The sequence below is a fragment of the Meleagris gallopavo genome, chromosome 20 (assembly GCF_000146605.3).
Source record: "Meleagris gallopavo isolate NT-WF06-2002-E0010 breed Aviagen turkey brand Nicholas breeding stock chromosome 20, Turkey_5.1, whole genome shotgun sequence".
NCBI lineage: Eukaryota > Metazoa > Chordata > Aves > Galliformes > Phasianidae > Meleagris > Meleagris gallopavo.
The window spans coordinates 8,412,993-8,439,921 of record NC_015030.2 but is presented as its reverse complement, the minus strand read 5'-3'; the positions used below and the strand labels follow the sequence as shown (position 1 = coordinate 8,439,921).

At 46.2% G+C, this 26,929-nt stretch overlaps 1 long non-coding RNA gene and 1 other non-coding gene across 6 annotated transcripts in view; one reads left to right on the top strand and one right to left on the bottom strand.

Annotated features, from left to right (window-relative positions):
- The window catches only part of LOC116217325, an 18,599-nt gene extending 1,536 nt beyond the window's left edge, over nucleotides 1–17,063 (top strand). The window contains exons 1-2 of one of the 2 annotated variants that reach the window (XR_004161738.1): nucleotides 13,970–14,150; nucleotides 15,612–17,063. This is a non-coding gene — a long non-coding RNA (uncharacterized LOC116217325). Of the gene's footprint in view, nucleotides 1–13,969; nucleotides 14,151–15,611 lie in introns of those variants that run through there. The other variant, XR_004161737.1, reaches the window with a different exon arrangement.
- Nucleotides 17,064–17,632: 569 nt separating this feature from the next.
- The window catches only part of LOC104913812, a 55,162-nt gene continuing 45,865 nt past the window's right edge, over nucleotides 17,633–26,929 (bottom strand). For 2 of the 4 annotated variants that reach the window (XR_004161740.1, XR_004161743.1), the window contains 4 exons: nucleotides 24,979–26,266; nucleotides 20,138–20,196; nucleotides 19,750–19,891; nucleotides 17,633–18,025 (listed from right to left, as the gene is read on the bottom strand). This is a non-coding gene — a transcript (uncharacterized LOC104913812). The remainder of the gene's footprint in view (nucleotides 18,026–19,749; nucleotides 19,892–20,137; nucleotides 20,197–24,978; nucleotides 26,267–26,929) is intronic. The other 2 variants (XR_004161742.1, XR_004161741.1) reach the window with 2 other exon arrangements.

The following is a 26,929-nucleotide window of genomic DNA, read 5'->3' as shown; positions in this document are numbered from 1 at the left end:
CGGCTCGGGGCGCCTCAGCCGCTGCCCTGCCCTTCCCGGCTCCCCGCGGGCCGTAGCGATGGGACGGAGCTCGTTCTCCGCGGACCGTAAGTGCGTCGCGTTCCTTCCAGCGCCGGGAGGGCCGCGGCCGGGCGCGTCGGGTCGGTGCCGTCGGTGGTTGTGCAGGATGCCGCGCCGTGCAGGCGGCCTTCCTCACCGCTTTCACTTTCAGAAAACGCAGCTCTTCTTTATTTCCTCTCTTGTTTTCCTTTTTTTACCCTTTTTTCCCCCTTTTAATAGAAGTAGTCACACAAGCACGGGGCAGCCTGGTTCTGCTACTCCTCGTGTTTATGTCGCTGCTTTCTCCCTTCGCCCTTCGGGTGCTCCTTGTTATTTGCCTTTGGTTTTGATTCTGCATGCTGCACTTCTGTGGATGCTGGTTTGTGCTCCTTTTTGGGTGCCGTACTCATGTAATGCCATGTGTGGGGATGGCTGTTTGCTCATCTAGCGTATATTTATTGCTTCCATGTCCTTCTGTATTATGTTACATTTTAGGTTCTTAGATTAGAATTATTTTGCAGCTCCTCGTGATTGCTTGTTTGTCACAGATGTCTTTCCTTCTCTCTTGTCGAGTCGAGAACAGTGATCTAGAATTAGGAGCAAGGCCAACTGGCAGCAGCGTTCTTGTGGCCACGTTCTATGAAAGCAAATGGAAGTTGGGGTGGCTCAAAAAACATGCAGGAAGGTTTCAAACAGAATTATTTCTTTGCTGTAGTGCTGCCCTCAGCGTGCACGCAGACACCTACACAACTTTTACCCTCAGATCCTAGGAGAGTTTTGCAAACAAAACCCATTTTCAGTGCTGCGTTCCGTACGCTTTACCCATGAAAAACATTTCACTTTGTGTTTTGCAATTAGTAACAGTTTGTAGATGGCATGAGAGATCACCGCTCAGTTTTTTTCACTTTCGTTCAGCCCCGTGTATCCAGCACAGCGCACACAAGGTGTATGAATAGCCGTCCTGACGTGTGTCTGTGCACAGATGGGTGTACAGCACTGATCTGTGCACAGTGTTACAGCTGCTGTGGGCACAGTTGGGCTGCCTTGGGCCCGTTCTCCTCTTGGTGCTGACTGGGAGCTTTCTTTGAAACCAGAACTTGAAGGAATTTATTTTTGCGCATTTCTTTTCCCTGTACGCCCCTTTTTCCAGAGAACTCAGCCTAGCAGCCACAAATAGGGAAAGTTTGCAAAAGTAGGGAGGAAAGGCAGAAATACTGCTCCCCTTTTTGGAGAGAACGCTGCCAAGGAGGGTCTGCAGGTCTGCCCGTAGCCCTTCCTCCCCGCGGATCTTCAGCTCTTAACGAAATTAATCTGCAGTGAAATCACAGAAATCTGATTCTAATCATCCGCCCTGGAACGAGAGAGCTACGGGACGGCAAGCATGGTGTAAAAATACTTAAAGCATGCGGAGCCATATCATTAACATTAAAACCTGCTGGTGTGAAAGGGGGGAGCAGGGGGAAGGTTTCTGTGCCTCCTTAGCACTCTCCTTGCAACTTCTTGTGCAGCTTCTCAGGTATCGCTGCCCAGCAGTGATTGCTGCTGCGGCTCTTCGTGTTGCTGCTCGGTCTGTGTACTGTTGGGCTGAACCGGAGTTTTCTCTCTCATAGAAGACTTTCTTAATTGTGGTTTGCTCTGGAAAGCTGGGTAAACTGCTGGGTTTAGCTTTTGCTAGATTTAGCATAATCTGGATTTTTTTTTTCCAGCAGTAATTGTTTTCTTCCTGCATTCAAGCAGCTCTGGCAAGTACGGCCCCCAGAGCCCTGTGCTGCAGCATTACTGAGGTGCTGCCTTTTGGTTTGTTCCTTCATTCGAGGTCCAGTCAAAGCGTGGTGCTTGCAGAGCTCAGTGCCAACATCGGGATGTGTGAAATCTGTTTGAGCTTCTGCCTCCTTAGCTGCCTCTACGAATCTTTTTTTTTCTCGTAATGGCATTTGCCAAGGTGAAAGGACACATTTTTGTCCCAGCAATATTCATCCATTTGAGCTAACGTGGATGCGGTTGTTCACGGCTGCCAGAACTCTGCTGGTGGACTTTCTGGTGCTAAGAATGTAATTTTTCTCCATTCGTCTGCACTGCTTGCAGCTATTGTAGCCATATGTGCTGCATTGATAAGTGCTCCCCAACTTCTGTTTGTGCCCCAAAGAACACGCAGTGCCACGCAGATGTATTTCTCAGCATCTGTTTTACACTGTTCAGTTTAAACATTCCCTCTGAATTAAAGCTTGGGCTGGAGGAGAGCATTCCCTCATGCCCCAAATGACTTTTTTGTGGGTCAGATTACAAAGCAAAACTACTTTATTTTATTTTTGCATAGTATTGCTCTGAAGGCTGGACTGGGGGTAGGCCACACTTCAGCACTTTCCAAATGCTAAATAAGATGGTTCGAGCTTCTGCTGCAAGTTGTGGACAAGCTCTTAAGTTACTGCTTTTAGTTCAGGAGCTTTCAGTAACGTGCTTTGCTCTCTGGGATGCAGGCTCTATTATTTCCCCCCCACACCCCAGTTAATAATAATGGGGCTTTGTTTTATTTTTACTTCTAAACTTTATGCCTCTCTTACTAATGTTTCTGTGTGTACAAATGTGCTTTCTTCATCCATCAGACTTGGCAATTCTTAAGCCACAATAAGCTAGTTCTGGCCAGTACAGCAAGGCTCTCTATTTATCAGGGCCTTTCTGGGGAAGTTTATTACGCTGCAAGAGTGACATTTTCAGCCTGCTGAAAGAGTTGGTAAATATTTGGCAAGTCCTACTCCTTCAACAAAAAAGGGGCCATATTTTATCTGTGATAAGGCCTGAAAGAAAACTGTCTAGGCATGAAGGGCCTGAGTTGTTGTGCAGAGGGGTGGGGTTCGTGCAGGATATTCTTTGAATTGGACCAAGAGAAGTCAAATGTTTGCCTGCAATTTAGGAACCGCTGGTCCTCTATGTTTGCAAATAGAGACCTTCAAGCCAGGGTTGTATTTGGAGTTGCAGAAGGGCACTGAGCATGGCAAGCGCAGCGTCTGCATTACAGGTTTATGTGATCAAGGAGGGAAGGTTAGATGGAGGCTGTGCCTGCTATCAGCCCTCTTGTTTGGTCTGACCTTTCGCAGGAGCCTGGCTGTGTGTTACAGCCTTGCACTCCGGGTGTGCAGACTTCTGTAGGCCTGAAGCACCCACCTCGCAGACCTCTCCTTTCCCCTCGTTCTTGGCACTGTCCTCACATGGCAACGCCACGTGCTCTGTGCCAGCCCTATTGCAGGCTGGTCCTTCCTCACGCAGGGGCAAGCCAGCTGAAGGGACTGCATGTTTCCTTTCCTACTGCTGGCCTGCTTGAGGAAAACCTTCCAGCGCCTGCTGGCTCCGTTGCTTTCCTTCCTGGGGATCCAAAAGTGATGTCCCAAAGGGGAGAGGAGAGGCAGGAGTGCTTCCAGGGGCTGCAGGGCACAGCCTTCTGAGGCTTCAGCCGCTTCCTGCAGTCTGTGTGCCTTCCCTGTAAGGGACAGAGATGGGTGGCATCTGTGTGGCTTCAGCACAGTGTTGTCTCCCTTTGCCAGGTTTTATTTTTGCTTGGTAGAGAGATTTCACCTTTCTGCCTGGGTTCAGTTGCTTTAGGAGAGGGATTGAAAAGTGTGTGTGCACATGGTGGTACTGATAGGGAATTACAGCTGCTCAGATCCCAGAGAGGGGGGTATCAACGTGGGACTGGAAACCTGCCCTTGCTGGGGGCACAGCGGGGCTCTGAAATCCCGACGCCACTCTATGTTTGCATGAAGCTTACCGTGAGCCAGCAACAGCGTGGAAAAGGAATAATGAGGCTTGAAACTGTAGGAAATGACCCAGGGGTGATACTGGTCCAGCATCAGCTTCTGCTTCCCTGCCTACCCAATGGACTAATGGCATATTGCTTTAGCACTAAATAATCAAAGTATTTCTGAGGCATTGCTCAGTAGCTATGATTTTATGTAGATTCCCTGGATTTTGCGTGGATCCTGGTGGCCTGTCAGCTCAGGAGGATTAGGTTGTTGTTTTTTTCCCCATCTGTAGAAGCAGTGGACCTTTGTTCTTCCTCTCTTCAGACAGAAAGTTTTTCCCAGCGTCCTGCAAGTCCATGCAGATGTGTGGTGTGCTCACATTGCATGGCATCATGCAGGACTGGAATATTTTTCCAGTGCAGATTAGTGACACCACTTACAGATCTGGGATTAGGGTCTTGACCATGCCTGCTAGTGTTGCCATTCATTAACGTTACCTTAACTGTGGGACATCCCATCTGACCGAGGTTCTGCAATCTTGGTCTGGCAGCCCACGGCACACTGCTGTCTGCCCTCACTTAGTTGCACAAATGCTCCCATCACAGCAGGGCCGGGGCTGCTCCCACTGCAGTCTCCATACTGCTGTTTCCAATATTTCAGTGTGCACTTTGCATTTTTTGCAATTGTAGGCATAGTATTTCCTCAAACTGTAAAATTAGAAAGCAGATTTCATTCAGCATTCATTCACCTCTGCGTGGTAACTCATAAAATACTGTGAGAAATGTGGTTCGAAGCGCTAAAATTAAATTCAGCCAGCAGCTTGCAGAAGCTGATAGACACTGGCCTGGTGCTGTGCTGAAGTTAGCTGTGCTTTTGTGCTTCTGAGAAGAAATGCAGAGCTCTTTAGGAGCACCTCTGTTGCTCTGTGCAGTGCAGGGCTTGGCGTGCCCTGCTGCCAGGAGGGTTACGTTCCCATACAGCAGCGCAGGAGTTCGAGAAATAAAATCCAGAAGGGTTTGATGCTGAGCTTCGTGACAGAGCACTGACCAGGCCGGGTTCTGTAGAGCAGCTGTAGCTGAAACATCTGGAATAATATCACGTTTCCCCAAAAAGGAGTTCTCTTTAAGAGCAGCAGCAGCAATTGCTGATATTTGAGAGGGTGGAGCGAGCAGCAACCTACCAGTGCTGGAAAATGAATTAAGAGCTTATAGAGTGAAATGCTGAGAGTTGGTCAGGAATTCATTCTGATTAAAAGATGAACAAACTGAGGCAGTGGGACCCGGAGGACAGTCAGCACTGCAGGACGGGTTGTAGCAAACTGATCTGTGAGTTTGGAGCCAGAATCTGCATGAAAAGCCTTGCATGAAAAGAGAGATTGTTTCATAAGGAAGAACTTGAATGTAGTTCAGTTAAAACGTGCTAGATTTTAAACGATTTGTGCTGTTTTGTTATTTTATGAAAGATACAGATTCCTCGGTCAGACTGAGGCTGTGGGTGTATTTTACACTTGAAGGATACTTATAAAAGTAGATTCAAAGTCTCGGTTGCATTTAAAGTGCTTTAAATTGCAAAATCTGCTTTGACTACAACAGTATTTTGTATAATTGTGACTTCATTTGTTAATTTTGAAAGAAATTTTTCTGGGGGAGGAGTATATTCCTATGCAAATACAGCCCTTCTGCAGAGCAAGAAGCAGTGAGGAAGGAACTTAACCACGAGTGAGCTTGCCCAGTTCAGTTTAATTTGCCTTTGACCATAAAACCAAACAAATAATGCAATGACTGGAAAAATGTAATCAGATATTTATGGTATACAGGGTTTTTTTTCGGTGTCGTGGATTATTCAGCAATACAGTTAAAGGTATTTTAATGTATTAGGAGTGTCTGTTTCACGGGAGTTACGTGGGCCCCAAACCAGTTTGAGTCTATGTTTTAAAAGCAACTTAGATTGACTTGGCTTTGAAACAATGGCACTGAAAACAAAATTCAGCTGAATAAATCAAAGTGAAATTCTTAATCCGAGTTAGCGAGGAGCTTCAGAAACACCATCCAGAACAGTGTACCAAAGGAGAGAACTCCAGCACAGCTCTGCCCGTGTGAGTGCAGCGTTAGCTGCAGTGCTGAGAGCTCTGTTGAGATGAGAGCTGTGTTAAATTTAGCTCCAGGATTCACATACTGCACTCACTTCATTGGAAGGGTTTGGTTTGCATGTAGCATATTTCAGCTAGCTGCGCATCCCCTTGGGGAGTAAATCACAGCCTGAATGAGAACATTCACACACATTTATGATATTAATGCTGTGTGCCATTGGAGGCTCTGCATGCGTTCAGACTTCAAAGCTAGCACTATCTCTGCTCTGCTTCCTGGGCTCCTCGTTTCTGTAACCGACCATTAAGAGCAGTGAGACACAATGAGAGAATGCTTCTGTGTCTTGCAAACTTCTTTACATAGTAAGAAGCTTCTCCCTTTAAGATTTCCATGGAGTGAGCTCTTCTCCCTCGCTCCCTCCAAACACAGCCCATGTGAATAACTGCACTTGTATAACTCGTTGTCTCGCATGCCCCAAATAAAAGTGTAGGAACTCCAAAGAGTAAGAAAAACGCTTAGGAGCCAGTTTGAGGTGTTATGTAATGGTCGTTACATAAAATTTTGGATGTCTTTATAGTTTAAGACATTACTGCCTTAAAAAAAAAAAAAACAAAAACCCACAAACTGCGGTTTTGTTTCAAAACATCTGATAGGAATTTAAACTTATAATATAAATTGGGATTGGAGGTTGTTTGCATCACAGAATGAGTGTACAGATCTCCAAAGACACAGCAGGTATGCCCTGAAACATCTCCTGGGAGCTGTGGGTACCCCGGCAGGGTTCGCCCCGTGCTGCGTCAGTTCGGTGGCTGGCAGTGATTGTGGATGAGCAGCCATCAGTGCTTTCATCATTTTACAGCAGTGCCTTCAGAAATGAGCCTTTGCAAAGTCTGCAACTTTTTGAACTTTACCCCTTTTTGAACTTCAAAGCGCATTGTCCAAATAGAAATACGGTGTAACTAGCTAGCCACCCTCGTTAGACAACCAGTGCTGAGTTATGGGCAGCTGCACGCAGGCAGCAAGCACAGGTCTGAGTGCTTAAAAATACGTATAGCGAGGCTGCTGTGAGCATGGTGGGGTGGGCTGTGCAGGATGGAGGTTGGCTGCAGGGCAGTGATAAGTTCTTCCTCTCCTCCATCATCTCCTCCTTGAGTAAACCTACGTGTGGAAGGAGGTATTTTAGTTTGGATGAAAGAAATGGAATATACCCCAATTCAGCTTCTGGAAATGATCTCCCACCAGAATGACTTCTGGTCAATGAAAGTATGGCCAAATATTTGGTGTTTTGTTTTTTTCTTTTAGGTGAAATTTCCCTCAACTTCAGTATTCTGGACACAGCTTTGAGTGTAAGCAGCACTGCTGAGCTGATGGCCAGGAAGGAAAAGAGCTGAAAATAAAAATGAGTACACTGATAAGGTGTCTGACCTGGCAGCTAATGAAGAGCAGCAGGGAGCAGTCAGTGGGAGGCACAGGGTTTCCACTCAGCACTTTGCTGCCAGCCAGTCCTGGTGCCCCTGCTTGCAATCTGCAACGTTCCCCAGTCTGTGGGGCCTAAGGGAAAATACCAACCTCAGGCTGTCCATGAAACGGACCCTAAAACTTGTGTTTATGAAGCTGCTCCTCCGATAAGGCGTGCTGGCAGCACTCAGCAGGCCCCAAATGGTGCAGTTCTGCTTTTCTGGATGTTGCTGTGACTTTCAAGTCTGTGAATTTGGGTTTCTTTAACCTGTTCTTATGGCTCTAAAGCATCAGTGATGTTAAGAACACGAGCTCAGCTTCATGTTGCCAAGTCCTGTCTGGCTGAATTAATGGAATGTAGCAAATGAGGAGGAAGGTCCTGTTATTGCTCTAAGGAGGCTTCTGCAAACACAGGGCTGGACTCAAAACCAGACAGTATTCCCAATGTATCCAGCTATCTGTAGGAAAGCATTTTGAAGTTTACCATTGTGAAGTAAAGCTGAAATGAAAGAACAGATTGTGTCAATTCTCCCAGAGCAGCATTACAGCTGAGCTGGGGGTTCCCTAATGATGCACTTTTCCCCCCACCCTGTGGAAGATGTTGCTGCATGTTGTACAACGACCAGCATGGTGAGCAGAGAGCTGCACAGCTCGAGTAAACAAGGTCAGTGTGTTGGTGCTGTGAGAAGAGCAACTGGGCTGTGAGAAGAGCAACTGGGCTCAGTGAGCTGTCTCTCTGGGGAATGGTTTTCTTTGCTCTGCCAAAATGAGCACTTTTTGTGAATGTACTGGCAACAAACAAGGTGAGATGAGATTAGTTGTGAGGAGGGGCCAAAACGTGTATCAACTCTTGTATCTGTTCTCTTTCTCAAAGGAGAACTCCTTTAGAGACAACCAAACCTCCTGCGCTCTGCGTTGCTGGTTGGAAATCGATTTGCACGTGCTGTGCTTTAATTGGAACCTCCTGGCTGGTCAGTGTTAAGTGGTTTTATGGGGTGAACATGGGCGTAGTGCTCCCTGCTGTGGGGCTGTGGCACTCACACGCCTGTCTTGGGATGCAGCTCTTGTCCACCCCTCCTGTGCAGTGGTTTCCTCGGTCACTGAGGAGGCCCTCAGCTGTGCCTTAGGAAAGGGAGCTGTTTGCTCCCCTGCTCCTCTGCTTGCTCCTCCCTGGGGACTGGAGACAGTCTGGCCTCCCTGAAATTGTTATGATCTAGGAATAAGCCTTTACTAGGAAGGTGGACAAGTGCAGTGAGGAAAATGGCCAGGGTGGTGTACGCTGCAGCTAATGAAACATGGATTTACATGGCCACTCATAGCTGATGTGTGTTTTATGGTTGAGTTCTTCCATGAGTTGAGTGCTGCTAGCAGTGCAGCAGTTTTAATCATGTTGTTTGTTTGTTTGTTTGTTTGGAGGACTTTGTACACTCCTCAGACATAAAATACTATAGAATCATTATGGGTAGAAAAGATCATCTAGTCCAAGTGAAAATGTTTGTGAATGATGATAATTGCCTCATGTTTTAATGCTGATAAATAATATCCATACTGCTGTAATACCCACAATTGGTTCTGAGGAGGGTGTGGGGAGAATGGCAACAAAAATTGCAATTAAAAAAGTCTGAAACCAGAATTTTGGATGAATTCTTAGGAGTGCACAACCACGGGAATATTCTTACAACCTTTCCACTTATTGAGCCTCAGAGAACTAGAAAATGGGGAGCAGTACAATACCAGTTAGATCCAATTCAACCTCCAGATCAGGAGCATGCTTAAGCACATGCTTAACTTCAAGCATATGATTAATCACATCCCTGGTCCACGGTGTAATTAAATGTGTGCTTAAGTGCTTTGTACAGCACAGTACCAGCCTGCAAGCGTACTCTGCATATTGGTGTGCCTGAGAAAGTGGTGAATCAGAAAGATTTTTGGCTGGAGTTTGGAAACCAGCTTGAAAGAGCTGGTTAGGCACCTAGGTCTCATATTTGAATAGCTATGGAAAAGCTAGTCTTGTTGGCAGAACGGTGTAAGTAGCAAGGTGTGGCCATTTATTTTATGGTAATTCCCTAGTTTTGTTTAAAATGAAGTTATTTAAAAATCCCTTTTGCTTAGCAATTTCCTGCTGCTCTCCTGTAACGCTTTGCTTTCCTTAATGCCAGCCAGACTTGATTCTGTGCCAGCAAAGCTTGCCTGGCTGCTTCTCTCCTAACTTGCTGGTCCAAGTACAGGTAGATCCGAATTGGAGGCAGCACACCTGCCTCTCCTGTAGATGATCAGTCCAGGTGCAGATCTGCAGTAATGCCCTCAGCTGGGACCCAGCGGGTAGGTGTGCAGTGCTGCAGTGAGATGCTTGCACTGCTGTGCTGCATGGCTGTACCTGTGGGCCACTGCAGAGCTGATGGCCGTGTGCTTGGCGTGGTCCTGGGCAGAGCTTTGGCCTGGGACTTTTCCAGCCAGCCCTGGATATGATGTGAAAGTCTCTGTGGGCCAGGGACCATCATTAACAGGCTGTTTGGATGTGGCTGTCCTGTGTTGGTGGCTAGGTGATTTCAGACTGGAATGGCTGGCCTCTGCACTGTTTAATTTACTAGCAGTCATGTAGCCTCTTTTAGCCAGAGCTCCTCCCCTGGCGTTTTTTCCTAGCGTTCTCCCTTCCTGTCCCTTCCCTTGTGCCAGCCACTTTAATGCATTCGCCTTCTCACCAGCAGCTCCTTCTCCGTTGCTCTGGGATTGTTTTGCCAACACGTTTGTTTGACCATGCAATTTGACCGGGCATTGCTGTCATCCTCTTCTGTGCCAGGCTGAGCTGGATAATGGTCTTTTGCTGCTTGAGGTGGGTATAATGTGGAGATTCCAGAAGACGTTTTGGTGACTAATTGTTCTATTTTATATACTTAAAGTCAGTTCGGTGCCATAATTTCCTTGTTCTGGGAGGTCTCTGCATATAAATGCTAGTGAGGTCATGGTAATGAGGCAAGTCAGCGCAGTATTAAATGCTGCTATCTGAACTATTGGCTCCTCAATTGCTGAAAGGTGGGAGGATGGTTTTCCAAGTAGGCTCCATGGAAACTCTGTGTAATGTGTTTGATTATCCAACGTTGTCATTTTCAAAGGAACCAGTCAAGATTAACAGGGCCTAAATGTACCATCCCCTAAAAATAACTCTGGCTTTCCAGCTCCTGCTGATGGTGGCAGAGGTGTGAGAGCAGAGAAATGATGCTCCAAACGAAAGAATTCAAAGGAAGTGAATTGTAAAATGTCTGTGCCCAAAGCCACCCCTTGTCAGCCCTGGGAGATGGGTGCTCCTCTACCAGTGCACAGGTGTGTGCTAATTTGAGTGTCTCAGCACAACGAAGACAGAGAGCTTGATGTTCTGCATGGAAGCTGGGCTGCCACTGAAGACAGCAGCAGTCAGTCTGTTTTCTGATGACTGGCAAAGTGAGGAACTTCCTGAATTCAACTAATGTGTGTGGTTTTGTTTTTCTTTGGGTGAGAGAGCCAAGGAGCCCAGCTAGCATGGTGACTTCTAAAGCACGCTTGGGCTTGCACAAAGGACAGCCCAATCAGAGTCAGATTGTGGTGGCAGGACCCAAAGCTAATTAATGCCCTATTAGTAACTCATTTGTGGCTGAAGGGATTTCCCAAATGCCAGCACCGTTTTCTGTGCCAGTCTCTCTTGAGGCAGGTCTTGTTTGGCATAGATCGGACCGCATTCAGGCATGCTTTCGTCCTCTTGCGCTGCAGTTAATATTTTCTTGGGGACCTCTTTTAATTTTCAAGATGACGATCAGCCCAGTGTTGGTTTTGAAAGAAAAATCTGAGAAATGCTTCTTTTCAGAGAGCAAATCCCATAAATAACTGGATTCTGGAAGCCTGCTTCGCCAGTATTTCTCCACAGCAGCTCATTACTTTCAGGGCCTTGTTGGTATCGGCTGCTTTCTCGACGCTGTGTCCTGTGGCTCGCTCACCTGGAGCCAGCCCCACTTTTGGAAAGCAGAGTGCACACAGGGTCCCTGAAGCGCTGTGCACACCCAGCGGCTCTGAAGGCTGCTCTTTGTCTCCATCAGGCTACCTGGAGTCAGCTCTGCGGCCAGCTGAAACCAGAGGCTGAGGCTGTTGGCTGGGCAGAGCAGGACGGCAGCAGGCAGCCGCTGTCACAAGGGCCAGAGCCTCTACTGTGAGCGGGTGTTACTCATTTGGTAATACCAGTCTATTCCAGCTGAGGATCTGCCCCTTTGTTTTGTCTATAGGACAATTTGTTTTCAATTTTTGTTTCTGAAATGAAACTGTCAAGATGAAATTCACACTTAAAAAATTGAGGGAAATGGCCCTTTGTGCGTTTCTAACAATCCTCTTCAATGACTAAAGCTGGAGGAATTTTAGAAACTGCATTGACTTCCTACCTTTGGTTTCTTTTTGTGCTGTTCTGGTGCTTTATGAATTTCAAATCTAACAGGCCAAAAAGCTGTCAATCCCAAATCTCCCTCCTGACCTCAGTGTAACCCAGGGACTTGTGCTCCAATGCTGAAGTCTGACTGTGCCCTGTGTGGCAGCAGGAGCAGCACGTCCCTGTGTGGCACACACAGCCGTGTGCTGCCTTTCCAGCTCAAGAAGGAACACGTAAACCCCCCTAAACTGAAGGGGGTTTCCCTAGGGCAGGACACATCCATCCTCCAGGAGTCTGCCAGCTACCCAGTGCAAGTAAAACAAAATCAGGGTGAGAGAGCCTAACCAGGCTGAAATCTGCAGTGAGTCCAGCTGCCTGCTGTGCTCTGCCCTGGTGAGCTCCATCTGCTTGTGCTGCTGGGGAGGCTCCCTGCAGGGTCTCAGGGGTTGTCTTCTGAGCAGTGCTGTGGGGACCTGGTCCTTACTTGGGGCTCCTTCCAACTACAAGGAGCTGTTTATTGTCATTCCACGAGGAAAAAAGAAAATAAGAACTTTTTGAAAATAATAACAGTATGCATCTCATTTTAATTTTAGTCCTAGAAACTACTTGGTGCTCATTACAGAGGAATTGATTCCTTAAATGAATGAAGCAGCAGTGCTGCTTGCAGTGTGGGACTGCTGACACTCTGACTCATGCTTTGCATCTCACAGGATCTGGGTTTTGTGCTTCATTTAGGACACCAACGTCATTAGCATTCAGAGGGCTCTTGCTTTTTTTTTTATTATAACAATACTGCTGTTACATTTTTATTTTTTTTTAAAGATGCAAATAATATTTGGATCAGAATCACAGCTCATGTTTTATTACCAAATCAAGGCATAATGGTTGCTTTCATTTAACTTGCAAGCGTTAGAAGAAATTCTAAATGAAAATAAGGTGTGGCTTTGTACAGCAATGAGAGGAGCTGAGGCATTTGCCAGGTGCCAGGCTGGCTGCTGCCATGGAGCATCATTTGCTGGTGAGAGAGGTGAGGACATTCATCTTGTGCTGCACGTGGCTGGGACCCTGGGCTGCCCGAACCTCAGCATTTCCATTGCATGCAGAACAGCTGTGCCAGCCCTGCCTGTGTCCCTGGAGATGGCATGTTTGAACGGCAGTGACTCCAAACACGGCGCAGCTCTGCAGCTCAGCCCCATTGTTCTGAGTCTGGATGTGACACAGCAGCGTGAAAGTGAGCCCTGCAGAGAGCCTAGGCCTGCCCAGGATGGCACCCGAGCTGTGTGAGACTGCTGCTCGTAGCACACCTTGTGGGGTATGGAGACAGTGTCGTGTTTGTCCTGACTTGTAACTGCTGGAATGGGGAAGAGTGTCCTTTGTTGAGGGGCAGGGCATTTTTAATGCAATAGGGGGAGAAAAAAATAGTGCTTCCCTGCTCTGCTCCTAAGGCCCTTGGAGTCCCAGAGCAGCTCTCAGAGCTCTGTTCTTGTGGGCAAGCAGTGCTTGCCCAGCACAGAGCTTCCCACAGCATGCAGGGGGGTGGTGTGCCCATCCAGCACCCCACAGTGAGCTCAGGGAAACAGCAAGGTGGGGGCATGCATGGGAATCCGCCTATGGATTCTATTGAGTCCGCTGCCATCAAGATTCAAATTAGCAGTGAATTAAAAGAAAAGTGCTACTCCTTGCCCTACGAATATGCAGGGTTGGGCTGGGAATTCCAAGAGGATTTGTAAATGAGGGTTGAGAATTCCCAGCCAACCACTTGGCACCTTTTTAGTAGGAAAAGTATAGCTCTTAAAAATCACATAAACTGAAAGCGGTTGAGAAATCAGTGGCAATTACCTAATTGAACTCCCAGCTTTATTAATAAATCAAGAACTGCTCGTGCAGCTGGGCGGAGCTGCAGTCACAGTGCACACACAGCAGGTGCCCAGCGGCGCTGGGATCTCTGTGCTCAATGGACAAAGCGCGGTGCTTCGAGTGCTTGCAGGACCGGCCATTGCTGCTTTTTGCCCCAGCGATTCGGGGGGCACGTGAGGGTTGCTTACAGCGAGGTGTGCTTTGTCTGATGGCATTTCTGCCGAGTGACAGACAAGCCATCTGGCGTTACGCTGAAGTGCAGCGCAGCGTTTGCTTAGGAGGGAGCCTGCAGCGATGACAAAGCAGTTCCACACCTCCGCTGCCTGTGTCACGGCTGGTCAGCACGGCTGGGCTGCTGCTGGCAGATCAGCAAAGCCAGCATGAGATGGCAGAGCCGTGCTGGAGCGAAAGGAGTCCATCAGACCTCTGCCCTCCTAGGGACGTGGAGGGGACTGAGCGGCAGCAAGAAAAATGAGGGACTTTCAGGGGCAGCTGTGTTTTACTAACCCAGTCATAATGCCCCTAAAAATCCTTATTGTTCTTGCAATGGTCAACTGTGACCTCCGGCACGGGGAGGCCTGGAAGGTAAGCATGAGTGCTGGGTGCAGAGCGAGCACGGTAGGGCAGGTCTGCCTTCGGGAAGGATTGCTTGCAAGCTGGAGTGGTGTTACAGGCTGGGGAAAGTGGTGTTACAGGCTGAGTTTCCATCAGAGTGGATCGGAAAAGCTTCACTGTTAATTGTGGCATGGAGAGTGCATTGTTGTATGAATCTCAGGGCATGAGAACTGGAACACAAAGTGGGAGAAATGAAAGAAACCAAGCACTTTCCCTCCCTGTTTTATCTATCTCTCATTTCTGGCTATCAGATCAAAGTGCAGCCAGGGATGTTCTCAAACCAACCCCAGAGACACACAACCCTGACCACAGCACTCAGCAGGAACGTGGCTGCTTAATAGCAAGGCACTGGGGAGCAGGGGGTGCACCCCGAGCCACAGAGATTTACTGGTCCTTTACTTAGCATTACAAATTACTCCACTGATTGCAGGACAGTCACAGGACGTGGGAAGGTGGCCATGCAGCATCACCAGTGTGCCTGGGCAGCAGGAGCACCGACTGCTCCACTGATGGCCGTGGGCTGGGCAGTGCCTGCCTGTGTCACTGTGCCCCTATTCTGCACAGCTGTTTGCTTGCTGATGGAAGGGCTGCATCCTGCAACGTTCCTGCTCATGTCCCTTCCTCTAATATCACAGGACTGTGCTGCCATAAATGATTGCAGTCAGAAGTATTTCAAAAAACTGTTTTTTCAGATTCCAGGACAGCGATGTCTGCTAGCTTATTGCATTATTACATCTGCATTTCTTCCTTTTCTTTTTTCTTTTGGTATTCAATTTATTCTTTTCATGTTTGGGAGAGTGTTGGTAGTTTTAGACTTAATGCCTTTCATTACACTGGGAACTGCCCTCTCCTTGCTAACTCCTACTTTACTCCTTTTCCTGCTGAATTGCTCTCAGCCATGGCAGATCTCATTCTCGTCATCTTATTCTGAGCTTCGTTCCTGCTTAGGGCAGAGATGCAGTAATTGTACAAAGAGAAGCAATTTGTTAAACAGAACTGTAATATTCAGTTATTCTCCATCATGCATTCTAACACCTTGTTTGCATTTCTGAGAGCTTGTATGTGTTAAGTTTTTGTTTTCATTGAACTCTACAACAATGTTCAAAGCTTTTCTCCCTTAATAACTTTACCTAGGGAGATGGATAATCAAATTTATCTGGCTCCACAACAACTGTCCCTTTCCCAGCATCTGGTTGTTTTAGTCACTACCTTTTTGAAAAGGCTTTCTTTATCAATTAATTGATATTTTTATCAATGAATTCTGCTTCATATGACTGTGCCAATAGATTAGAAATGCATGCTTATTTTTATTTTTTTCCCTTCTCTCTACACGAACTGCACAGACTTGCCTTTACACATCACTTACCTATTTTTAATTGGGCTATGTGGCTCTACAGCAAGCATTACTCACTTGTTATTTGTCATTCTCAGGAACATTTCAACTGCTTTTCTTAAAGCTGAACTTTGTGTAAAGGAGAAGTGACTAGAAACCCCAAACTGGGTCCCGGGTCTTGCTTAACTTTGTAAAGCACACTGACTTGCTGACACGACTCCAGTTAAGGTATGGTATGAATCAGGAACTCCAACAGCCGCTGTGGAATGAGTGTGTTCACATGAAGTCATCCTGCAGCAGCTATTGCAGAATAGTCAACCGCTCTGTGTAAGCGAGCCCTAAAAGACAATCCTGGTCCCAGCAGTTGTGTGACTAGGTAAGGGAGGTAATGGGCACAAGAAAGGCACACTGTTTGCTAAGGATGGGCTGGGAGCAAAGAAACTTGTGCTGCTCAGGGCTGCCTTGCAGGTCGCTGCCTTTGGAGTTGTTTGCTTCAGGACTTTCTGCTTTAATGCCTTTGATTTCTGAGACCGGTCCAGCACATGAAACCGCAGACTGTTTCCTCATGTAGCTGATGCAGTGCCTTCACCTGATACCAAAACAAGATGTGAGGAATTGAATGTTTCCCTGGTGAGACGTGTGGATGGAATTGACCTGCTTTTAATCCAGTATCTACCAATCAATTAAACAGAAGCACCTCCACTGCTAACAAGATGGAGAACAACAACCGACGCTTAGTACTGGAAACAGGAAGATCCAGAAGGGGTTTTTGTTCCTATGTTACAATTTTCATCTTTAGTATTCTCATCTTACTCAAAGTAAGAATATTTATATGTTAAAATAACCCCCTTTTTGCTTTGTAATACTGGATTGAGCCTGCCCAGCTTCTTCCTATCACAGCTCCGCCCCGTGGAGAGAACCCAGTGGTGGATGTGGAGGTCAGAAGAGCTCCTCCAAATGCAGGGGATGTGCACAGGGCAATCCTGCAGCTCGTCCTGAAGCTGGTGCATGGATGAATGGATCGTTTTCTCATGTGCTATGGGATCTCTGCCTGTATAAATGTCTGACAAACTCTTCCAGTGCTTTATAACCCTGTTTCTTCTACCTTCTGGTAAGCCACAATTTCCTGCTTATGCATCTCTGTGGAAGAAACCCTTCATATATGTGACTGCATGTGGTGAATAGGAGAGCAAGAAGAGTCGGTGTTATTTTTATCCTATCTATTCTCAAAACAGCTCTCCCAGTCATACACCCCTCCAATAGCCTCTCGGAGTGGAGGGCAGCTGCAGAGCCCTGTGGGGACACTTGGTATTTGTCCAGGGGCTGGCAGGCAGGAGGGCTCCTGCATGCCCTGCAGGTGGGATCCTGCTCTGTTTCACTGCAGGACATTCTGAGCAGACCTGTGAGTCCACTTCTCTGTGCCCAGGACGAAGCACTAAGATTTCAAGGACAAATTTGGCTATTCCTTTTGAAACTTCACTGTCATTTAGCATCTCCAGCCTGGCTTGGAAAATACAGAAATTCCTAAAATAAATGTGTTTTGAAAAGTATACACAGGATTTTTTCAGTCAGTCTCAATGATGCCATCCACTTCTACTTTCCTTAAGTGGTGCCCTAGACTTCTTGAAGTTACCATCCCTAGAGTATGCTAAGTAGTATGAACATTAAAATAGCCCCTACCAAAATAAAGCATTTCCTACTTGCATGCAGATAATTCTGCATGGATAGCAGAAGATGTACTAAGCTTGAGCCACCATTCATATTTCTCTGCACATCAAAGCAATTGGCACCAGTGTTCCAGGCTGCAAGGAGTCTCTGGCTGCACAGGACCTTTCTGAACTGCCCTGTGATGTTATCAACTGCTTTCAGTGCACAACATCTGCCTGGAATAATTTAATCTGGTACATTCATTCAAATAGAAATTGTATGTCAGCCACATGATCTGAATTAGACCAGTGCAGGAAATAACATTTTGCAGGCAAATTTGGTGCCTTCTGTCACTGGAGCCCTTTGCTACTTTGCTGTAGTTTTTGATGAATAGCTGTTTCATGGAGGAAATGTGGTTATTAAGGCAAAATTTCTCCATGATTTAAACTACTTTAAGTAACACTGAAGAAATCCAAGCTGCCAAGCATCTTTTAGTTTTAGAAGATTACTGCTGGGCTTTGTCTTTTTAATGAGGCTAGTGTTGATCAAGTTTAATTGAGAGAACTGATGGGACAGCCAGGACAGCGTTCTTAAGAGCTGGACTCTGTTCTGGGGCCCAGCTGGTATTAGTTGAGATTTAGTTCTCTATAAAGAGAAAAATAAATAAATACATAAATAAAAGCTTAACAAAATGAATAGATGCCTTGAGTCTCAAGCACACAAACTCATCAGCTGGTGTAGGATAGTGGGACTTCTCTACCTACCTTTCTGTGCAGCATCAAGTTTTAAAGCTGGTAACAGGATGTGACTTCTGAACCCGACAGCCATGCAGACAGAAATTCCTTGTTACTGAGGATGATACTGCCTTATATGCAATTAAAAAAAAGTACATACTTCTACTTGTCTATTAAAGATACAAGAGAAAGATCCATGGTTTTCCATGTAAATAACTGTCAGAAGAGATGAGTTAAATTCCACATTTGAATTCTTGATAGTCCTCTATTTGTCATTGTGCCTTTGAGCTGACATGCTGTAATTATCCCTGAATGGCTCCCTCATGACCAGTGCACCTGTTAGGCTTTTCACCTGCTCCCTCCCTCTATGCAAAACCAGATTGGTGCTTTCTCTAAGCTCAAAAGGAACCTGTTCGCATATGAAGAGTAAAAGCAGAGAATTCAGAGTTGAAGCAATCGAGTTTATAAATCAGGTAAGCCCAGGGAGAGGGGAACAATGCAATTAAGGGAGGGCAGGGAAGTTTTCTCTGAACAACTCAGATTCCTCAGGCTGGTCATCTGCCTTGTGAGAGAAGCAAAGTATACAGCTTCACTGTGATCCTGAGTCTGAGCAGTTTGTTTATAAATATCTGAGGTGTGGCGGCCATAGTGGTGAGGCCAGTCTCTTTTCAGTGGTACGTGGAGACAGGACGAGGGGAAACGGACATAAGCTGCAGCATAGGAAGTTTCGCACGAATGTGCGTAAGAACTTCTTCACGGTGAGGGTGACGGAGCACTGGAACAGGCTGCCCAGGGAGGTTGTGGAGTCTCCTTCTCTGGAGATATTCAAGTCTCGCCTGGACGCCTACCTGTGCGACCTGGTGTAGGGAACCTGCTTTGGCAGGGGGGTTGGTCTCGATGATCTCTAGAGGTCCCTTCCAACCCCTACAATTCTGTGATTCTGTGATTCTGTGTTTTGCCCTTGAGCTTCCTGTGACTTCAGTGCAGCATTTTTAAAGGGAAAACTGGACAAAGATTTATGGGTTACCACAGCCTGCAGTTTTCAAACATACTGCTAGTTCATCCACTTCTCCCACAGTGGACTAACATGCCTTAATTATTGCCAGCATATACAAAAAGCATTTTTAACCATTATATCATAAAGTGGAACAGAACTGGACTAATGATACAGAAGGGACCAAAGACAGAGCTCCAGTACACAGGACAGGGTTTGACCATCAGTCTGTAGGCAGAACGGCTGTCACAATATATTCTGATCTTTTGGTCAGCACAGATACTACCTGCAGCACCAAGCTTTGGCTCCATGACAGATGAGAAGCAAATCTATGGATTCCAGTGCTTGCACTTCCAAGTTGTTATGGCTTGCTATTAAATGGGGAAAGGAAGCCAAAGGAAATCATGTGCATTGGAGTCAAATACCATTTTTAGGAGTGGGAACTGCATGAGTATTTCACCAGTGATTAAAATAGCCAGGGACCAGGGCACACTAATGATTAATGATCTCTTTCTGCAAACTGAGGACATGTCCTACAGGATCTGGCCCTCCTGAGAGATAGTCATGAAGTACAGTTTGGCGGAGCGTATTTTAAAGGCATGAGCAAAAATTGGTCAGTTAATTTTGTATTTTTTATGCTGTGGATCTGCTATGTCATTTGGCTTCAATTATTGGCCCCTATTTTCAGAAGCACGCAGTACATGGAAGTAGCCCTTACCCAGCCTGGTGCAGCCACACTGCTGTCCCACTCCCAGCACAGGCAGGAGTGCAGACTGAGAAGTTACACTAAGCTCACTGCTGCAGGTAGAACAAGGCCATCTACGCAGTTATTCTAAAACCACTATTTTTTTTTTCCCTTACCTCGTTCACCTTCTGTGAAGGCAGCTCTTCTTAGCAGGACCACAGCACTCTCCTGAGGGCGCATCCTGCATGCTGCGTTACGGGGAACTTGGAGGCCTGGACTGCACTGTGTCCCCATGGCAGCTCAGAGCTGCCATGATTTCTGTAATGTATAGGGATAAGTGCCTGGAATTGGAGCATTAACACTTTAACTCCCAGTACACTACATGATGTTTTGATGCGGAATACTGAGAACCAAAACAAAACAAAAACATAAAACCATGACAGCAGCTCAAGGCCCAGCCCCACTCGTGAGGCCTCACCAGCCATCCTCCATCCCTTCACTGTGTGGCAAAGAGCACTGCAGGAAGGAGGCCAAGCAAGAAGCTGTGTGATTCTATCAACATACCTGCCCTCTTCCAGCATCACGCAGACACCACTGATTTCTCCATTAGAGATGTCATTTTCCTGCACAGAAACAACAGTACAAGGCATTACTACAAGAAAACTTTGGTTTCAAGTGAGGAGCTTCTGGGAGTTCCTTCTTTTTTTTTTCGTCAGCTGCAGGGAAGGGTGAAAACTATCAGCTATAAAAATATTACAGTTTATGCTGTTAAACAAATCATAATTTGTCAACAGGTAGCTGAATTATGTCCAACTCCACTGAGAGCCAAAACTGATCTTTTTTCCCAATGCTGTTGTATAGTAACAGCTGGCAGAACACTGTCAAGCAAAGCTGTGCTGGGCTGATAAATAAACCAATAAGTCTCAGTGTAGGAGACAAACCATCTCATGGAGAGACTGCAGCTGATGCTGGGATGTGTTGAACAAATGCTTGTTAACAATCTACACACAGGCAGAGTTGCTTTATGAAAAGGTGCTAGAAAAATGTTATTTGAATAAAACACAGCATTCCCAGGGTTATCAAAAGAACCAGCCAGGTTTTAGGTCTCAGAGTCTCTAAAGCACAGCAGCAAACCAGCCAACATTAGCATTTCTTGTTCATTCAAATGGGGAGTCTGGTAACTGGATTCTGGATGAGTGGAAAGACCCAAGAAGTTCTAAGATACAGCAAGGCAAGCAAAAACCAACGGAGCAAAATCTGTTTCTATTTGTTTCACAGCTCCCAAATTCTGCTGGAGAATTTTCCACTCTTCAGTTGTTTCTGAAGCAGGAGGAGACCTCCTCTGATTGCAGATGCTGTGTTGCCTCTAAGCCAATCAGACTACACTGTCCCATGTGGGAGAAGGAAGGGTGACAAGTGAAAATGCCCCATCAGGAGATGCAGCTTCATGCTGGAGCTCAGATCCTCGTGCAGCCACTATATTATGCTCTGTGTTTTGTACTTAACACCACTCTGGTTTTGTCCTTGCTTTGCAGGCATTTTATTTTTATCATGGGTAAGAACAGGAATGCGTACGAGCACAGGGCTGCAAGCTCCATCTCAGTGCAAATAATATTTTGGCAGGAAACCTGCAGGAGATTAAATTAGGGACCTAAGGACCTAATATTAAAATATTTCAAACTTTTGAGTTCTTTTAAATAAGCAGCAACAAAATGAAGCAGTCTGACAAAATTAGCAGGCCCAAAGTGCTATAGGAATCCACTAGGGTTCATTTATTTATTGATGCAGATTTAAGAGAAACTTTTAAAGTTATTTGTATTAGTAGCTGTGTATGTCAACATGCATTTTGAATCCAGATTAGCTAAAGTTTTAGGTGTTGGCAGACTTGCTACAATAGAAGGGAAATGCCACTGGAATAACTTTAAACATGATCCAATCCCTGATGATTCACTGGATGTGTTAAAATTTCCTTTGAGACCATGTAAGTAATGCAGGGACTGGAGTGCAGAGTGCCTGTGACTCAGCTCTCTGCGAGGCAAAGGGAGGATGTCAGAATTACTCACTGGGACAGGAGGAATCTCATTTATCTATTTATAGGCAAGGCTGAGATGAGCCCGTGCCATTGAAGAGCTGAATTTGCCAGTTCTCTTGGGGGGAGGAAAAGGGAAGGCCCTACCTTATCCAGTGGAGCTGCTTCCAAACCCAAGGACTCTGGCCAGCTGCATTTTCTTGCCCTCGGATGAGCAACGTGGGGCACCTGGTGCAGACCTGTTGGAGAGCAGAGCAGCCCCAGCCCCTGGCACCAGCTGCTGCTCAGCCCCTGCTCCAGAGGGGCTGCAGGACGGGGAGGTCCCATGCTCTGAGGTCAGGGACTCTTCCCACTGCAGGAGCATCACTGCAGCATGTGTGTATGTCAGCCAGCATCATTTAAGAGGTGCCGGTTAGACGCCAGTACCTGCTTTGCCAAAAGCCTGTTTACTGCTTCTCTTCAAAGAGGCACAACATTATTCCCCATGCGGGCACTTTGCCTAACAGGGCATCAGAAAAGGAGAGCTCCAAGGGACAGAGCGGGGAGCTGAGCACACTGCCTGCTTCCAGCCTCTGCACAGCCTGCAAGGCACTGACAGCGTCGAGACAGCAATTCCTGAAGGTGTGCTTTCAGCAATGTATATTTAGGTTTGGGAGGTGAAAGATGGTTACATTCTGGGTAAAAAACAAGAGCTCAAACCCACAGCAAAATGTTTTAGTGACACTGCTTTGCTGATACAGCTAGCACTTAGCAACACAAACTGCAGCCTTGTTTTCTTACTAAGAAAGAAACCACTCCATGGTACGCACCGCACACCGCACTGCTCCATCACTGGGAACACCTTTGTGGTGTTGGTCTGGGCTGTTCTTTCCATTCCCTGCATTTAGCTGCTGTGGCTAATTCCCTTCCCAAAAAAGAAGTTATCTAGGAACACAGGGCTCTGGATTACTGATCCAGCCTCCTACTGTTACATTCAATTACATCATATTGTGCTTTTTGGCAGGCTGTCCCAGCACTTCATTTAAAATTTTCAGCTTTAATATCATTTGTTCTTGTGCCAGCATCATAATTTAGTTTAAACAATTCTCTTTTTTCTCTGATCTTTACCTATCAGATATATTTACTGAAAACAATCCTATCTCCTCTAGCCTTTGTTTTGAAAAACTAAACAAATGAAACTCTTCTAGTCTCCTCTTGTTCTAAACCCTCTGATCATCCTCAGTGCCCTTCTCTGTACCTGCTAATCTTCCTCAAACATGAGTGAACCTGTACCTTCTAGGATTGTGTTTGCCTCCCCATATCAGATTGGTGGCTCACAGTTATCCCTGGGAGCAAGTAATTCTCTGCGGTTTTTTTCCCACCCCCCTGCCTTTGTCATCTTCAAGTGAGTAATATGATATTCTAGTTATTAACTTCTAAATGCACGTCTTAATACTTTGTCTATTCTATTTCAGATGAATTCTGTCATTCACTCATTGCTGATTGATGTTCTGATCATCCTCTGTATTAAGAAAGCCCGTGTCCTCAGCAGATTTCTTTACTACATTCCTACTGCTGTGCCAGACTCGTTAATGAAACAAGCAAGACTGAGCTCAACACTGACTCCTGAGGAGTTCCACTTACTGACTGCCTCTGTCTGGCATTTCTTCTCTTCTCACAGCTCCCCTTTCCTCTGCACTTTAACAGTTTTGCATTCACCATGCACACTAATCCCCATCGTCTCAACTTCAACTGGTAATTTCCCCTGTGGTATAATATCAGATTCTTCACTCAAATCTGGATAGAGTAAATCACCAGTATTTCATTTGCCTAAAAAAAAATCAGTCATCAAAGAGAAATATCAGGGTAAGCTGAACTCATTTAATGTGCCAAATCCTGGGATGGAAATCTGCCAGTGCACCTTCACCTGAGCACACTGAATTCTTCATGCTTTGCTTTCCACCTTACATGCAATAATTTTCATTCCCTTACATATATTCCCACTAGAAATCCTGTCTTTGTCCCATTGCTCAATATGATCCTCTCTACTGAAAATGTGGACTAGGTGTTCTTAATTCATTTTTAGACTATATGTAGATAGGTCTAATTTCAACCCCTTTCTCACTCCATAATGACCACGTTTCTCCTCTTTTTATTTCTCTAGTTGAAACCCTCTGCCATCTGTTCTAATTTCCTCTTTAAGTCCAATTCACAAGCTCACTTTTGACATGTTTCATTCTGCCTCTACCTTTCCCATCCCAGCATCTTCAAATTGGACGATTGAGGCAAATACTGCCTCCAGTCTTCTGCTCTACCACTCTTCTCCAATGCCACCCTTGTGGCAGTAACTCTTAAGGCAGGACCAGAACTGCTGCCCTGAACACATCACTGGAGTGGTGGCTGTTCACGACCTGCAGGGTAAGCTGCTTTGTCAGCCCTGTGATAAGAGTGATGGACTCCATCAAAGAGCAGAGCAGAGCATCGTACTCTATAGCAGTTCCTCTCCAGACATCTGATTTCAATCCCTAGCTGCATGCCAGCAGAATACCCTCATGCCAATCAGAACTTCTGCATGTCAGTTAATGCTCCCCATGTGTTTGGGGCTGGTTATTTATCCCACTGGGGTTGGAGCATTTCCTGTCAGGGTTAAACTTCCTGCATGTTTCAGCTAGCTTTGGAATCCAAGTTCCATCACATTCAATTCCTCAGCTCTGCAGTGCAGCTGATTCCACTAATTAGCTCCCTTAATTTCTCAACATTTGCCTTCTTTGAGATGAGTATGATTTTGTGTGTCACTACAGACGGTGCTGAAGATTCAGTCCTAACGAGGTGCCTTTAAAGGCTCGTGTTTCTTACCCAGAGCCCTCAGAGGCTTTGGCTGACTCACAACTTGGTGCTTTAGAGACAGTGAAAGAACTGCACTTCCCTTTGTGCATGAGATAGACTCTGAATAATCTTATCATTGCTCAGTATTACTCAGCATTTTCATTCTGTATCCAACTGAGACAATAAAGAGCCTAAATGGCCACATTTCAAAACATACTGCACTGGATGGAGAATCAGTTAAGCCCCTAAAGTGAAGTCCAGAGCTTCCTACCCCACTGAGATCACTGCAGCACTCTGCTAACCAACTTTGCTTACCAGAATGCAGGATGCCCATATTCACCTAGCTATGAATTCTGCCTATTTCCTGCAGAAAACAAAGCCCATCCAGACTGCAGCTGACCAGTCTGAGACGCGCAGACAGGTAGGAGAGGCCTAGCTTAGACTCCTTGTACAGCATCAGCACAAGAAGAGAGAGCCATGTCCACAAGGGACTTCTGAAAAATGCAAAGCACCTTTAAAAATCCAGGCCTTACTGCTGGGAATCTGCATGGGACACATGTCCTCTCTTTACCTGCTTCCTCAGCTGCAGAATGGCAGCAGCACGGCCCTCTTCCCAAGCCAGCATGCAGGTGATGCAGCCATAGTGCTGGGGCCACATTTCTACCTGAGATAGATGGAAGCTGTCTTCTGCTGCCAAACTGGTGCATGTTCAAACCCTGTAGAAAGAGCTGAAATGGCAGAGCAAGGTAGATTTCTCTCCTCCTCTCTCCTCTCTTTCAAGGGGAGCAAATATGCCCCTTTCCCAAAACATGTCTGCCTTGTATGCCCTGCTCTGCTGGGCACCTACTGACCTTGGCACTGTCACAGGACTCGTGTTTTTCTGAAAGAGTAACCTCCTTGTGAAGGGGCTTATTGCTTTGGGAAACACAAAGCAGTCTTGTCCTCCAAGTGTCCAAGCTTTCTTTTCACGTCTGTTTATTCCTTCACTAGCATTTATTTTTGGCCCTGAAAAAAAAAAAACCCACACAACTCCACATTAAAGGGATGGCATCCAGTTAAAACCCACATGCTGCACCACCCCTTCACACCCCTTTGCAGGGGAAGGCAGCAGAGGAGACCAACAAAAAAAATATCAAGAAAAACTGTCTCCTGTTGGGCACAAAACTGCCTTTGCTTTCTAGTGAAAAGGCAGCAGAGCATCCTCAGAAGCTCAGAGCACATTAGTCAAATAGGCCAAATCCTGCATGCCTGAGGCTTGTTTGTATACACAATCAAAAAGTCAAGGGCCAAATTCCCATTTGTCCTGGAAAATCTTTCTAGTTGGTATTATAAACGGAGCCCAGGAAGGCAAGATACCAATGTTCCACAATGTCATATTGAGTCTGTGGCGTGTGTAACTCTGGGGCAATCCCAGCATTTGCAACACAGCTTATCAAAGATATAAAATCAGAAAGGCAGTTTCATGCTGCTTCTGTGCTGATTCCACACCTATTTGGGCTACTAGAGCAAGAACATGGCTTCTTATGCAGTATAGAAAAGCTTAAGAGGAGCAGCAGGTGATTGTTGCCTCCTGAGGCCGGTGCCAGCTGTGCTTAACCGCTGCTCAAGGCCAGTGTTAAGGCAAATAAAAGCGCTTAGGCCACCAGCAGAGTATGCTCACCTGTTTGACTTTGCAGAGAAGTAATCACAGAGCCAGTGGCAGCTTTGTGCCTGTCACCTCCCAACTGAGAGCTGTGACTGTGTGTGGATTGATGCAGCTGCAGAAGGGCTGTCTAAGGGCTCACAAAGCTGAAGTCCGAGGCACAAAGTTCAAGTCCAAGGTCCTGTACTGACAGTGTGTGTGGTCAAGATCTGCGTTCCTGTTGGAAGATGGAGAGAAGGAAAGCAGGACTGCATCTTGAATTCTTTGTACTGGCTCTGCAAGAGCAATTGTGCTCACTGGCAATGTCTATGTCTTGGACCACCCAGCAGCATCCAGCACCCCAGGTCATGTAGCTGTGTTCCATTCCTTTAGCACCTTGACTGAGTTGGGCACCTGTGGACAGAGTCATTACAGCAGTCTGCTCTCAAGATCTATGTGACAGCAACTGCATCGCTGTCTGCTTTCACTGAAGTCAATGGGACTCTGGCCACAGGCCTGATTCATCTATCTCCTACATCAATAGATTATCTTTCAAGTCCATTGGCTCCTATGAAATTAGAGCTGACAAGCCCTGGATGCACACTATGGCATGGTTCAGCCAAAAGAAATGGGGGACATGATGGAAATTGAAACCTCTGGAAAGACTTGGCCTATCTTGTATGCTTATCAAGTCAGTGGAATATTAATGCTGCATCCATCACTCAGAGTAAGTGCTTCTGGATGCTTGGCTGACTTTGGTAAGGGGCACTTTGAGAAGGATGAAACTGCATTTTCATTGCTGAGAATCTTCCTACAACATACAATGTGGCCCAGGAGATGCTGACAACCTACTGGTATTGTCTTCAGAGACTACATAGGAGCTAACACTGCTAGACTGCAT